Source organism: Protopterus annectens, chromosome 1.part1 (genome assembly GCF_019279795.1).
Source record: "Protopterus annectens isolate FY-2018-M chromosome 1.part1, PAN1.0, whole genome shotgun sequence".
Lineage (NCBI taxonomy): Eukaryota > Metazoa > Chordata > Ceratodontiformes > Protopteridae > Protopterus > Protopterus annectens.
The window spans coordinates 309146320-309162666 of record NC_056726.1 but is presented as its reverse complement, the minus strand read 5'-3'; the positions used below and the strand labels follow the sequence as shown (position 1 = coordinate 309162666).

At 41.3% G+C, this 16347-nt stretch overlaps 1 protein-coding gene across 1 annotated transcript in view; it reads right to left on the bottom strand.

The window, feature by feature from the left end:
* The window catches only part of ATP8B1 (ATPase phospholipid transporting 8B1), a 1573644-nt gene that overhangs the window by 1011763 nt on the left and 545534 nt on the right, over positions 1–16347 (bottom strand). The window lies entirely within an intron of this gene.

Genomic DNA, 16347 nt, shown 5'->3' with positions numbered 1-16347 from the left:
TCATGCATGGAGAAATACTCATACATTTAACAATTCACTTTAATTATTATTTAAAATAATAAAGTTGCAAAGGAAAAGAATTAATGGGAGAGCACTGAACAGTGCAGTCAGAAACATTGGTGTTGAAAAGCACAAAGTCATTATACATGTTCCTGTATGAGGTGTTTTAATTAAAAGTGAAACTGTGTATGTTATCATTTACTTTTTCTTGTACTGTCTTAATACTTTTTTGCTGTCTTAAAATGTCAAAAAATAAAAGTTATTTTTATTTGACAAGCTTGATTTCTTTTGGCAGTTTTTAGAAATTAATAAATGTGTTTGGATAATACAAAAAATAAACTTTCAAAAAGAAATATTCAGGGACATCAAGGGGGAAAAATAAATCAGGAACTATCAAAATTGGGGACAAAACTCAATTAAAAACAAAGATGTGAATTACTAAGACTATTCTTACTAATTATCTTCTTGAACATTGTAGATTGTCATTATTTATGTTTGTGTTTATTGTCATTTAGTCTCACAATTTTCCAAATGTCACAGAGTGATAGGCTAAAATTTGAGTTAAAAAGTCACAAATTTGAGTTAAATGATAGGGACAGAGCAGAGGTTACAACAAGTACATCAGTATAATTCACTTAGATATCAGAGTGCATGCACTCCAGGTTGCCAGTATTATGTGAATTCAGGTTGCATGCCTGTTGCCCTCAGATCCTCAAAGTCTTGTGTCCTGCAGGAAGCCATGAGGTCCTCAAATTTCAAAAAAATTTTCAGGCCAGTAAATCAGGCCCCCAAAACTTGCGTTTTATAAAAAAAAAAAAATATAAAACAGCCCAAAAATGGGTATAAAAAAATATATATATATATATATATATATATATATATATATATATATACATACTCGAACATTTACATTTATGGTAAGTGTACTCAACTGTACTATGTTCTTCGTGTTTCACTGTTCCAGTCATTACATTTGGGTAGATTCCCAAAGCTATGGTTGGGAGGATGAATTTATACAGCATTAGGACCAGCTATAAGGTCCTGCAGGACAGCAGTGGCAAAGCCAGCTCTGGATTTAGAGAAGATAGGCAAGTAGTAATGTTTGGTGAACGTATGAACTGAGCTCCAGGTAGCAGCTTCTAGAATGTCTCTGGTAGGAGCACCTCTGAGAAAGGCTGTAGAAGTAGATGCAACCCTGGTGGAATGAGATCTTATCCCCTGGGGGATAGTTGTACCATGGTGTATATAGCAGAAACAAATGCAATGGCTTATCCACTTGGAAATAGTCTGCTTTGAAATAGCCTTTCCCTCTGCCCCTGTGGCAAATGCCACCAGTACTTCAGATTTTTAGAGATTTTGTCCTGTTTAAGTAGAATCTAAGTTGTCTGTGTACATCCAATGAATGCAGAATCCGCTCCCCCTTGTTCTGTGGATTGGGAAAGAAAGTTGGCAAATGAATGGTCTGATTAAGAGCCACACTGGATACCACCTTAGGCATGAAGGATGGATTGGTCCTGAGACACACCCTGTTCGCATGAAAAATAATGAAAGGCTCCACTGCCATAAGAGCCTATAATTCAGAAATCCTAGCTGAAGTGACTGCTAAAAGGAAAGCTGTTTTCCAGGAGAGAAATTTTAAGTCTGCAGTAGCAGCTGGCTCGAAAGGAGGGAGAGTGAGTTTTCCCAATACAGAATTGAGGTCCCAGGCAGGGGTTGGAGCTCTCCTGGGAGGTCTTAAGTTTTTGGCCCTTCTGAGATGCTGCTTTAGCAGATGAGAGAAGAGGGGAGGTTCTGTGTTGTAATGAGCTGAAATGGCAGAGGCATGGATTTTTATGGAAGAAAAGGACAGGCCCTTGTGAAGCATCTCAGTTAAGTATTGTAAAAGCTGATGAATATTGGGCACTGCTGTGCTTATTCCTTGTGATTGGTTCCAGACACAGAATCTTTTCCATTTGTCAGCATAGGATTTTCTAGTACTAGGCCTTCTCTCCTCCAAAATGACATCCATCATAGGTTTGCTGAGGGATGCCAAGGGTGAATTTAGGTGATTAGCCACACTGCAAGATTTAAAGTTTGGAGCGGAGTGTGCAGAATTTGGTTGTTCTGCTGAGACAGTAAGGTGTCTGAGGCAGGTGCCACGGTGGAAGTTGTGACACATTGCTCATGGGTGGGTACCAGTGTTGGCAAGGCCAGTCTGGAGCAATCAGAATCATTTTTGGTTTGTCTTGTCTGACTTTTAGTAGAACTTTGGAGAGCAGAGGCAGAGGCGGAAAAGCAAAGACTGATAGGTTTTTCCAGTTGAATGACAGAGCATCCACTTTCCAAGCTGTGATGAGTTCTTGTGCAGAATTTGTCCAACTGATCGTTCTGGGGTGAGGCAAAAAGATCTATGTCTGGACTCCTCCATTTGCATTTCAACATGTTGAAATTCCACGGTTCCAGTTTCCATTCGTGTGGGTCCATGAGATTTCTGCTTAGTTCGTCTGCCAGAGTATTCAGCTTTCCTGGCAGGAATTGAGCTTGTAGTTGTACTTTGTAGGTCAAGGCCGTGTTCCACAATGCCATGGTTAGTCTGCAAAGTGGGTAGGAATGTGTACCCCCCTGCTTGTTAATGTACCACATAACTGTGGTGTTGTCTGTATCATTAATTGTCCTGGACAAAGGTAGTCCTTGAAGGCTATCAGTGCATTCTGTACAGCTAGCATCTCTTTCTGATTGATATGAAGGTGCATTTGATTTGGGCTCCATTTGCCCTGAATGCACCTCCCTGCCAAATGAGCCCCCCAAGCATAGTCTGATGCGTCTGTAGTTAGGGTTTGGGTGGCAGGGGGTGGAGTGAATGGCAGTCCTTTGTTTTGGTGGCAGGCCTCTGCCCACCATAAGAACTCTAGTTGCAGGCAAGGTATGATAGGAATCATTGTTTCCAAGCTGTGACTATGCTGACTCCATAATTTTTTTTAAGTACCACTGAAGTTTCCCCATATTTATTTTTATTTTTTTATTTTACATTTGTTGACCAGGCTAGTCCAACTGGATACATGTCCATTTTCATTGGAAGCTCGGGGAGAAAAGCTCCACACTTCAGAATAGAATCACAATAACACAAGTACATTACTAAGATTTAGCAAATTATACTAGTAGATTACATTTTAGCTTAAGAGTAAGGAAAAAAAACCTTCCAAGCTACATAACACGTATGGATATACGTGCAACAAAATATAAGGCAAGTGAAATTGAGCATTATTTGAACTTTAAAAAAGTTATACAAACATTAATGTTAGTAAAAAAAAGAATAACTAGTTTGAGTGAGTGAGAAGAGTGTTTGGAGACAATGGAGGTAGTTAGTCTGGGTTTGCACATGGGCATAGCCAGTGCGATTTAAGGCATGGTTTGAGTTTGGATTTAAATAGGCTAGTTGAAGGTAAGGAGGTTAAGATCAGTAGGGAGGGAGTTCCAGGTTTTACCCACTGTGTTAGAGAATAGAGTGTCTCCAGACAGATTGTTGGTTTTACTTATCTTTACCATTAATTTATTTGATGAGCGCAGGGTCTTCAGGTTATTGTAGGGGATGATTAGGTTAGTTAGTATTGGAATAGTTGTAGAATGATACAGTATCTTATCGACAACAGTTAGCTGGTTTGATAGAATACGATTTGGCAATTCTAACCATCCTAGATGATTAAGATTGTTACAATGATTGGGTTCTATAGGTAAACCCAGTTGCAAATCTGGCATTATTATTGTAGGAGTTGGCCAACTTGTTCAGACTGCTTTTGCATAGTTTGGTATAGATAGGGGATGCATATAGTAGGGTTGAGATTAGGTGGGTCCGGGCAATGGTGGTCCTGGCTAGTGGGGTAAGAAAGAGTTTGATCTTATAGAGGGAACCTAGTTTCTTGTTTACTGTTTTTATACTGTTGTTAATATGTCTCGAAGTTGAGGTTGTTCTCGATTAGTACTCCAAGTAGTTTTATAGTAGAGTCGGGAGATATGATTGTACCATTGCTAGATGCGACTGTGAAATGCTGTGAGGGGGCTCTGCGGGTGGGAGTAAATAGTAGCATTTTTGTTTTTTTTTTGGGTTCAGGATGAGACATCGGTGAAGAAGCCAATTCTCTACTGTGCTAAACATGTCTTGGGTTAGGGACTGAAGTTGTGCTAGTGAAGAGGCTGGGCATATTAGTGTGGAATCATCCGCATATTGGATACAGATAGCTTGAGGTAATACAGAGTGTAGGTCAGTAGTAAAAATAGAAAAGAGGAGAGGACCCAATATGGAGCCTTGAGGGACCCCATGGGCAATTGGGAGGTGGGAAGACAAGTTATTCCCCATAGTACAGCCTGTTGCCTGGTATTTAGATAGGATTGGAACCATTGTATAGCAAGTGGATCCAGTGAGAAGTATCTAAGTATGTTTATGAGTAGCTGGTGATTGACCATGTCGAAGGTTTTTGACAGATCAATGAAGAGGGTTGAGGACAGAGTATTGTTATTACGGTTTTTATTAATGCAATTGGAGAAGGAAAGGAGAAGAAGAGGTGCTATGAAAAGGTCTGAATCCATGTTGGCAAGTAGGTTGTTTTCTAGGAGGTGGTTTAATAGTTGTTTATGAATGCAGTTCTCCATATTTTTTGCCAGAGGGGATAAAATGGCTTTAGGCCTATAGTTAGAAAAATATTTGGAATTACCACCTTTATGCAGGGGGATGACATGTGAGATTTTCCAGACTGATGGAATAGTTCCTTCAGAAATAGTTCTGTTAATGAGGATGGATATGGGGTAGGCTATAGCTATGGCTGCTTTTTGCAGGTATTCTGCAGGTAGTAGATCTGCAGAGAGGGTGGTGGGTTTAAGTTTCTTAATAAGGGTGCAGACAAAGGATGTAGGAACGGTTTGGAAATTAAATATTGTGGGGCTGTTAGGGATAACATTGGAAAGAGATGCGGTGTCAGGGGATAGCTGATTGGACAAAGATTGAATGGTGTCTGAAGAAAATGTTAAAAGAACTGGCAATTTGGTTAGGGCTGTGGAGACTGGAGCCTGAGGGGGTGGGTGTGATTGAGCGATCTGGGTGCAAAAGTTTATTTATACCTGACCAGAATTTTTGAGGTTTATTTTGGTGGGTTTGTTGGTGGTGGCAGTAAAGGTTTCTTTTATCTGACAATATGGCTTTTTTAGTTTTGTTTCTTAATTGTCTAAATTTTAGTTGATCTGCCAGGTTTTTGGTTGTATGCCAGCTAGCCCAGAGTTTTTTTCTATGGAGGATTTTTTGTTTGATAGTTTTGGAGAGCCAAGGGGGTGGTTTAAACCTACTTCTTACTATACAAGTTGGGGCATGGTAGTCTAGAATGGTTAAAAATTTAGAGTTAAAGTATTTAACGGCTTTTTTTCTAATGGTAGGTGTTTCAGGGGTGACCAGTCGCAAGCTACGAGTTTTTTTTGAAAGCTGTCAGGGTTACAATTATTATTACATCTTATTTTCTTATATATGGTTAGGTTTGGGGCATCAGTCTTATACCTGATTAAGAAGGTGGGTGAGTGATCGATTATATTTTCTGGGAGGGTCCCTACTTTGTAAGATTGGTTTTGACTGTTTGTGAAAATCCAATCTAGGGTGCTTTTGACTGTTTGTGAGAATCCAATCTAGGGTGCTATCATTATTATGTTTATTGGTTCTAGTGGGGGCTGTAATGGTTTGTGTAAAACCATGTAGGTTGATGTGGGTAGAAGGCTGTTCTGATGTGCAAGACATCTAGTTTATATTAAAGTCACCAAGAATTATATTTTCTTGTGGGTAGGTGGTGGACAGCCAACTTAGGATAGCCTCCAAGGTGTTGATATTGTTGCCTGGGGGAAGGTAAATACAGATTATATAAATGGATTTACATTTGTTAACTTGAACTCTGGAGATAAGAATTTCTGCATTGCTAGTTAGGGGAGGTTTAGAGTCAATGGAGGTGACTTGTAATTCAGATTTATATAAGACTGCTACTCCTCCACCTTTCTTAGAGTTACGGTCAAGTCTCAGGATAGTGTAACCAGGTGGAATAACTGTAGTATTTTGTATGATTGGCTTGAGCCATGTTTCAGAGAGGCAGAGGATGTCAAATGAATGTGCATCCATGAAGGCATGTAGGTGAGCAACTTTATTGTTTATGCTTCGAATATTGAGATGGGCTATTAGGAGAGAGTTGGAGGGTCTGTTGACCAGATGTGCATTAGTAGAATTTGGGGTGCTAGGCTTGATGTTAGTGGTAGAATTTGGGCCAGGGTTTGGGTGCATGTCACAATCAATTAGGGAGTGGACTTGTATCGCCAGAGTGAGTATTACACCTTTACATATTAGGTTCTGGGGTTTTCTAGCTCTAGGGCTGTAGTATGTGATGTGAGTGAGCCTACAAAATTTGGATGATAAATACTTTGGTAGATAGGATGTGTAATTGTGGCTATGAGGGATGATGAGTGTTGCATATATAATTAGAAGAATTGCATTCTTCCATATGGAATTAGAAGAATGCAGGAGGCCATGAACCCCAAAGCTTGCAGAATTTGTTTTGCAGATAGCAGGGTTTTTGTGGCCACCTGTTTGAAGTAAGTCACCAATTGAATTTGCTTTTCTGGCTTAAGGCAAGCCATCTGGGCAGTTGTATTCAAGCTTGCACCCAGGAATGTAATTTTTTGAGAGGGTACCAGTTGTGATTTCTTTTCGTTTATGGTGTACCGTAGACAAGTTAGAACCCTTTTTACAAATGCCAGATGTTTTAGAAGAATGTCCTTGTTTTCTGCCTGAATTAAACAATTGTCCAGGTATGGATATATCTGAATATTTCTTTGCCTGCACAATGCAATTACTGGAGCCAAGCACTTTGTGAAGACCCTGGGTGCAGTAGATAAGCCAAAGGGCAGTGCAGAGAACTGGTAATGCAAGCAGCCTGCTTTGAAGCGGAGGTATCTTCTGCAAGATTCCCTGATTGGGATATGCAGGCAAGCCTCAAGTCTAGAGTTACCAACCAGGCATCTTTGCCTAGCACAGGAAGTAACTGTTGAGTCAGCATCTTGAATTTTGGAATGTCCAGAAATGAGTTTAGAGTAGATAAGTCCAGAATTGGATGCCATGATTTGTCTTTTCTGGGTACCAGGAAAAGTCTTGAATAGAAACCTTGTCCCTTTTCTTCTTCTGGTACTGGTTGAATAGCCTCCATGTTCATGAGGGACAGAACTTTTTTCTGGGCCTCTGCCCCACTGATTTGGGGGCAGGTCTAGCCATCCGTTTGGGATTGGCAATGTGTGGAAATTAAATCTGTATCCCTGGGATACTATATTTAAAACCCATTTGTCCTGGGTTATAAGTTGTCAGTTTCGTGCATGAAGTGCCAGTTTTCCCCCCAAAGGGGTGGCTAAAAGGTAAGTGCTTGGTGAGTGTAGAGGGAAGTCATTGAGACTGTTTACCATAGGCTGGTGCCTTGTTGTTTCCAGATTTGAAGGTGGAGGCACCCCATTGTTTTGTTCTAAAAGTACCTTGGGACTGAAACCTGGAGCCTTTGGAATGTCTGGGTTTGACTTGAATGGCTCTGGAAGGAACTGGAAAGTTCTAGTTCTTAGTAGGCCAGTACCTACTAAATCCTGGAGGTTGCACTTAGGTTCATAGGTTTATACTAGGCTATCTGCCCTAAGGCATTTATAAGCCTAGCCCAAAGTTTTTTGGCTTACGCCACCCCTTATATGAAAAATTACTGTGCCCATTAGTTTGTTGTGCCTCTGTCCAGCAGTGACAGAGATGATTCCCGGGGTAAACCTACGATCTCCCATCCACAGGTCAAGATTTCTCTTGAACAGAGCCAGCGAGGTGCTCTGCCTCACATGGACCGGGATTTTATTCCACAGCATAGGGAGTCTCTGAGTGATAAATCTATCCCTCCAGCATATCCTATTTATATCCGTGCTAAGGTTTAAGTCACTTGCTCTAGTGGTTTTGGTGGATTTGGATTTTTTGAGGTGGAGCATGTCCATTAATTCTGGGTTGGACATGGCCTTGTATGTCAGGCACATGTCACCTCTGAGCAGACGGTATGCGACTGAATAGAGCTGGAGTTTCTTCAATCTGGCAGCATATGACAGATTTTGGAGTCCCTTTATCCTTTTGGTGAGGAACTTTTGGGGTCTCTCCAATTGCTGCAGATGTCGGGTGAGATACATCCCGAATGGGGCATTGTACTCTATCACTGGTCTGATAAGTGAAGAGTACAGGGGAACAATGACCTCACTAGATCTGGATGTGAATCCCTTCATGATCAGGTGGGCAATGTAGAAGGTCTTTCTAACCACTTTAGCAACATGAGTGTCAAAAGAAAGGCCACTGTCAACCTGGGTCCCCAGGTCCCTGATAACCTCTTCTACGCTTAGTGGACTGCCACCTATATGGTAGCTTGGGGTTATCTTGTTTTTCCCGAAGGGTATGACTATACATTTTTTGGCGTTTACTTCAGGCCATGACTCTGGCACCAGCTATCTGTTTCCGTGAGTCCCTTCTGAAGGATATCCGTGTCCGATGCACTTTCCACTATGGCACCCAGTTTGCAGTCGTCTGCAAACTTTGTCAGCCAAAGTCCTCCCATGCTGGCCTGTACTTCCGAGAAGTAGATGCCGAACAACAGGGGACCAAGGACACTGCCCTGTGGGACACCACTTGTGACCGGCTTGGAGTCTGACATAGCGCCAGCAACTCTAACCCTGTGGGTTTTGTCCTTAAGCCAGTTTGCAACCCATCTTGTGACATATGGGTTTACATTTAAGCTGGTAAGTTTTTCTACAATACCCGAGTGGGGTATTGTGTTGAAAGCCTTTGCAAGGTCAAGGTAGGCTGTATGGACTGCCTTTCCCTCATCAATGGCTTTGGTGACTGTTTCTAAGAAGTCGACCAAGTTCAAAAGGCATGATCTGCCCTTGAAGCCAAACTGGGTCGGGTCCAATGTCTGCAAGTCCCCTATATCTTTGTTTATGAGCTCCATTATGATCCTCTCCATAGCTTTGCAGACTAGACTTGTTAAGCTTATGGGGCGGTAATTACCAGGGTCCGTAGAGGCACCGCCTTTGTGGAGTGGGACCACAGTTGCTGTACGCCACTCCTTGGGCACGTATCCTGTGGTAAGGCTGAGATTAAACAGCTGCCTTATGTGCGGGTTTAATTCCTCATTTAGCTCATGTAGCACACAGCTGAGGACACCATCCGGTCCCATTGATGCTGTGTTTTTAGCTTTAGAGAGAGCAGCTTTCACCTGCGCATTTGAGATGTCTGGGAGGCTACACTCCGCTGGGATAGTTATCTCTCCTTTAGAGGGGGAGAGGGGGTGAAGTTTGCACTGAACCTGTCTGCCAGTATGTTGGCAATGTCTGTGGGTTCAGTGATTTTTGTATCATTTTGGACTAATTCTGAGCATATCTGGGAGTTTCCACCCAGGTTTCTAACATAGCTGAAAAAGGACTTATGATTGTCCTTTGAATCCATGGCAATTTTTCTCTCAAAATTGGCCTTAGTTGATTTTATGAGTGCTCGTATTTTTTTACTAATAATGATCAGGGGTGACTTCCCTTTTATGGATTTTGTTCTATCATGTAATAGCTTTCTCCTCTTATTGTAAAGTTTGTTAATGGCTGGGGTCCACCAGACTGGACGTTTGCCCTTTGTGGAAAGAGTCTTGGTTTTATTTGGGATTGCCTAATCCATGCAGTCCTGGAGGTGTTCATAGAAGGCATTTGTAAGGGCTTCCGAAGCTTGGGTTGTGGTTTCCACTGGCTCAGGGGCCTTGAAGGATACCACACCAGTCTTGAGTAGTGTGAAGTTTGCTTTAGAGAAGTTCTTCACTGTGGTCTTTTTTGTTTGGGGTGGGGGCGGGATATGGATTTCCAGTGAGATTAGTTTATGATCAGATCTCACCAATGAGGGATATACTTCCGGTGAAGTAATGTAAGAAATATTTGACAGTTTGCATAGATTTAGCCTTATCTTCCATCTTTAAAACTTCTTCGGCCTTATTACCAAAGAGAGGATCCTGTTGTAAAGTAGCATCCAACAATTTTGCTTTAACATGATCAGGCAGAGTTTGCTCAGAGTCAAGCATGCCTTCTTGGTACAGACCCAGTTACAACAGCCCTGCAAGAGGCCTCCAAAGAATCAAAGCCACATTGCAAAGTATGTTTTCCAACTTGTTCAGCTGAATGCAATAAATCCTGTTAATCTTTATTTTCCAGTGTCAGAAATTAACATTTTCTGTTTAAGCAGTCCCATGATATGCTGTTGATATTTAAGCATATGAAATCAACAGTTTAAAGCCCTGATTGCCAAGGTTGCAGAAGTGTAAACCTTCTTAACCCATCTATCCAGCGCCCTGGAATCTCTATCAGAAGGGTAGGATTTTTAGCAGTAGAAGCCTTAATGCCCTTGGGACCCGGAGAAATGGTTTCAGGATCTGCAATAGGATTTTTGAAAAGAAATTTGTGGGAGTCAGGAACACTGTAGTATCTGTCTGGATTACAAGGAGCCGGAGGCAGAGAATCAGGAGCCATACTAGATTCTGAAAAAAACAACAATGTCTATCACAGGAGGTATAGCCAAAGTCCTATGCTGAGGAAGAAGAAAATCCCCAAGTCTCTTTTTAGACTCAGAGAAATTCTGACTTTCCCAGTGGAAATGTTCCCTTAAGGCAAGTAAAGTTTCCCCAAAAGAAAAAATCCTCAGGGGGAGAAGCAGAAGGAATGGAATCTTCTGCATCAGAGTCCTCATAAGTAGGTATGGACAAATCCTGTACATTAGAAGAGTCAGAAGAAATAGAATCCTGTTCAGAAGATTCATAATCAATGTCTTGCCTAGGCCTCTTAGAAAGGAGGGGGTCGGCTACCCCTGATCAGAGTAATTAAATCTTCAGCCATTTTGATCATTTATTTTTTACGCAAAGGGGCCTGCACATGTCACCCAGGCGTCGTTTTTTAAACATATACTTAGATTTTGGCCTTAGTTTTGAAGATGGCGTCGGTCTAATATACAAATCTGTAGGCCTGAAAACACCCTCAGAAGCCAGTGCCTGCACAGCGGCTCTGGACCCATCTAAGGTAGAGACATCCGCGGGTTCCATAATTGAAGTATCTCGCGGCATACTGGACTCAGAATGGGTCTCAGTAGAGGCCTGCAAATCAGAAGTAGTGGGTATCAGGGGCTGCGAAAGTGCCTCACTGAGTACTGGCGAACAGACTGGCTTAGGAGAAGCATTGTCAGTTTTGGACCTAGACGGTCTGTCTATCTCTGCGTTTTTTTTAGGTATTCCGGTAGTTGTATTGCTAACAGACGACATTTCTGGATAATTAAATTGTGAGCCAAAATATTTAAAAGCAAAAATATACAGACGTTTAATAGTGCGTTGATTAAATTTTGCACAACACCGACAGCAAAGTGCGTTGTGGTCAGGGCCTAGGTAAGGAATACAGTACAAATGAAAATCCTTATGAGGAATTTGCTTCCAACAAGTAATGCAATTATTAACTTTTATGGACATTGGTAAGGAGCAAAAAAAAGTTTCCCCAATGGGGTACTTAGCTTTTAGTTGAAGACTTCGGTTCTGAAACTCAAACGAAAATTTCAGGAGTCGGACATCCGGCACTTGCGAACTACTGCTGCTTCAGGCACAGCGCGGCAAGAAAGACTGATGTAATGGCATCGGCTGCATGTTTTATACCCCTGACGACATGGAAGAAGGGACAGCAACCGATGCAGGACCCAAAACTTTGTTAATCAGGCCGACTAAGGGCAACCTGCCAGCAGATTACCTAAACGTAATGACTGCAACAGTGAAACACAAAGAACATCTGCAGAGAAGACAGAACCAGTTTCTGATGCTATATCTTAATACTACAGCATTGCTACAGCTATGTGATGGCAGACCACTACATCCTGAAGCTGCAGTACCCATTCCTAAAGCATCAGATCGTTCTCTTTTCCAATGAATGAGCTACAAATGAATCCAGAGGTGGAAGGCTACGTAAAAGGAGCATGATGGCATCCCCTTTGGGCTCTGCAATTCAAATAACTTTCATACACAAGCTATAAAATTTTGTAAAGTGGTTGTGACCAAAATGATTCAGCTGTTCCCTTTACAAAACAATTTATTGGAAAAATACTTCTGCATTACTGGATCCTAGATGTAGGTTACTTGCCTGTGGGAATCATGTTATAGATTTGTCAGCTAAGCTTACTACAGTTTTTTTTTTCCTCTTCAGTACAAGAGCTGAGGTGGGTGTGTAGTCTATAGGAAGCTGATTGGTGAAAAGTAACAATCAGCTTTCAATAGTAAGCTGAAGTTTTTTTTTCTTTTCTTCGTTAGTTGAAGAGCTAAGGGGTGGGGTGGTACTTCAGGGACATGAACCAGGTGCTAGGCGAGACAGCTACTATTCTGAAGACTATCTGTGCTAAGGGTTTTTGCTTGCTTTGCTTAATATTGATTTATACTGCTATTGCCTAGAGAATTTCTAGATGCTTAAGTGACATTGCTGCGAGTTAACTTTCTGTTGTCTAGTGAAAGAAGAGAAGATCAGACTAGTTCCAGGTTTGTGATTACAATGCAGGTGAAAAACTCATTTCTTGCTTTCAGATGGTGTGCTCTACAATTTGTTTTGCAGTGTTTCCCCAATACAAGGCATTTTAGCTCAGTGATGTAATTCATACTGCACAGCGGTGTTTATTCTGCAGATAGACAATCTGACCTGCATCTCTGCTCATATTTCCACCTATGTCCAAACATTTTACAGTTCTCTTACTAGAGGAATTTGGCAAGTCCCTACAACTGCCTGTGTTTGCACGACGAGGTGTAGTTTGTTCTGGGATTACTGCCTTCTCCTCCCATTAGCCTACAGCTCTACATCTCTGTTCATAATGCTCGTGGTCATCTAAGCCTGTAAGTGCCCCTATCTTAAGCTTAGCAGGATTGCCTATGCACTCTCCAGAAATGTATTCCTCCTTATCCCCAACATTAGTGTAGCCATTAGATAGACTTCATCCTCATCAGACCAGCTTTATCAAGATCCTGCCTAATGTACCGGATTAATTTCTTCAAGAGGGCTAGACAGGAGGTAGATATTAATCATGCTGTTTACACAGCGTATTTTGATTTGGCCAAGGCATTTAACACTATACTGCAGTTAAGGACTGTAGGTAAGCTAAACGCTTTAAAAAATACAGCTCTACATGGTAAGATGGGCAGCGCACACTGAACACACAACTTGTATCAGGTTCCTCACTGGTGTGCTAAAAAGATCATAGGCTTAAACAAAACTGAGCCAAGAGTGTTACGAACAGTTACGTTATTCAGTATCTTGAACAGAGATCTATGCCATATCTACAGTGCCAGAGACCTAGTCAACCTGATCACCTGTACCATTGCAAATCTTATAGTTTTACTAATACCAGAACTAGGGGCCTCATTCTTCAGCAGCAGCAGATAAATAGAATGCAATGGTGACTCATCACCCAGCATCTCCACTACCTCTAAAACAAACTCTCCCTGCTGGTTAAGTAATGCAATACACAATTACCCTTAAAAGAAAATAGATTTTTGGCCTAGCCCTCCTAAAGAAAGAGGATGAAGCCTGTGGCTAGGCACTGGCAAGGTGCAAATATAACTCAATCAATAAATATCTATGAATCTAAGAGAGGTACTTGTGCCACATAAGTTTACCCAGTTAGTAAATAAAATGCCTTCATGGTGGGAAAAAAGTCAGTTCATTCAAACATACAAATCAAGCACCCTTTTGAGTCTGGTAATACATTTTCTACCTGTGGCAAGGCTGAACACAAAATAGAAATACCACAAAAGAAACTCAACATTGAGCAGAAACCTCCTCAATGATGCTCTGTTGCTCCCCCAAACTTAAGTCATGGTGCTTTATTGAGGGTAGCGACAAAGTTGGATCACCTAAAGTCTATTGTTGAAACATGTCTGTGGCTTTAAACTCAAAAAATACTAATTACTTTGAAAAAACACATACAAGTCATACTCCTCCACTGCTAACCCGAAAGTCTGTATTTACTGTCAAGTATCTGGTCTGGTATCAATCTCTGCTAAAAACGATACAACGTTGACTGATTCAGGCATGCAGCGCAGCCCAGAGGCAGCTGTTATGAAAGTAAAGATTGAGTTAATTAACATCTACCACTTTCAGGTTCCCTTCCAAAAATACTGTTCCTACTCTGCAATTCTAGGAAACCCTTCTACTGTTCCTTCACCTTTATACTCCTTGATATGGAGACTTGAAATTACTACTTCTGAATGTGGAATTTCATTCATAACTCCAACATGATCTATAAAGCTTCCCTCCAGTTTCTTGTTGCCTATTATCCTTGCAGACTTAATTCTTTCACTTAAGTACAGACTACATTTTCCTTTTTTTTCTCCTATCACACTCTGCCCTTGTTGCCTGTTTACCACCAGCCCCCCCCCCCCAAGCAATCCGCCCATTTTTTTCCCCATCGCCAGAGTGAAGGCTGACTGGGAAGGAACACCATTCAGGGGTAGTCTGACATTTTTCACTTAAGTCATACATTTCTTCTGAACACCTAACTTGCAGAACCAAAGGGACAATCTGTCCTCTCTGGTCAACCCTCACTTCGCAAGGGGCAAGCAGGCCCACCCATTCCCCTTAAGAACAGGAAGTGGTTTTCAGGTATCCAAATGAGAAATTGCACTTTCCTGTGTGTTCAGTGTGCACCTTTTACATTCCCCTCTTCCAAGGAGAGGCAAGCGGGCCTTGCGCCATCACTCCTTTCCCTGCCTGCCTGGCTCTTCTACTGCCAAGGCAGCTAACTAAAACCTGGACACTTGGGATGCACTAAAGTCTTCACCCACCTGCCCTACAGAGCCATGCCCCTCATTTTATTTAACTTGCCCCTTCAGTAGCTTGTGTCTCTGGTATGCTTCTCTTCCAACCACCCTTCTGTCTAATGTCTTGAGGACTGCTGAAGTATTCCGAATTCCATCTTGTTCTAGTGCAACAAGTTCACAAAGCTTTTTATTCAGTACTTGACTATTTGAAGCTAATACTCCCTACTTAAGGGCAGGCTAGCATTTTTAGAGCAGCATGCATTCCACCCAAAGCTAGGCTCTGAACATTTTCCTTGCCATATCACTGGTTTCTAAAGGATTTAACCTGAACCCAATAAGTTCACAACTGCAGCATGTACCTCTATCCTGAGGGAAAGGTGCTTTGCATTTTTTGAGCATCTTCCCATAATAGCAAGTTGCAATGCTCCCCACTGGAATATTTATACTTGTATTCTTTGATCCCACTTAACAGATGTGGGGTCATTTCACCATCTCTCCAAGTGAGTTTCAGTCACTATCCTTGAATGTGACCATACATTCCACTGGTCAGAAATGCTCATTTACATTAGAAGCATCTCCTGTCAGCTTTACATCATTCTGATCCAAGTCATCTGTAACAAGATAAGACAATGATCTCCTAATTCTGTCTGCGTTCAGCCTGTTTGGAACTGCTAATATTTCTTTGGGTGCAGCTTAACTCTGTTGTACGATCTTTCACTTGTCAGCCACTGTATGGTTGAAGTGGCTTTGGGATTTTACTGGATGTATTTAAAAGGTTATGACATTGTACCTTCATCACCTACACTAACAATAATTTAGACTTCAAATTGCCTGTCTAAACATTAAAATAATCTCTTGCAGACATCCATGTCAATAAATGCAGTTAAACCCGATTCTAACAATGCTGTATTATGCAGAGTTGGGTAACTATGCATTGCTTAATTCCTTAGAAACTTGAAAGGAATACCTCTGGGAGAGTAATCAAAGTTTGGGATAAGGCTTTCATCTTACCAAGGGATACATAATGTCATACTAGCAAAGCACTGGGTACAGTATATCAGATCTCTAAAAGTGATCGGCAGTGCAGGGATATATATTTTCTTCATCAGCGGGGCATTCCTGTATGAACAGCACGTAGAAAGAAAAAAGTAATCTCAAACCAAGGTACTGAAGCTGTTAACTGCTCAATATCCCACAAGAAAGGAAAAGATCGTGAAAATCACTTAAGCACAAGGCAAAAGAACACAGATTTTGCATCATACTGCCATAAATACTAAAACCTGAACTGGAAAAATGTGAGATTTCAATGAATTTATCATTAAAAACTGAATCACTCCTACTATAATTTCTATTGGTATTATTTACTACCTTTAAATTTGTCAGTTTGCTTCATTCAGCGTTCAGTATTCTGAATCTGAATTTTGATTATATATAAACTGCACAAACAAGCCATTAGTAATCTGTGATGACAGTCACTGGAACT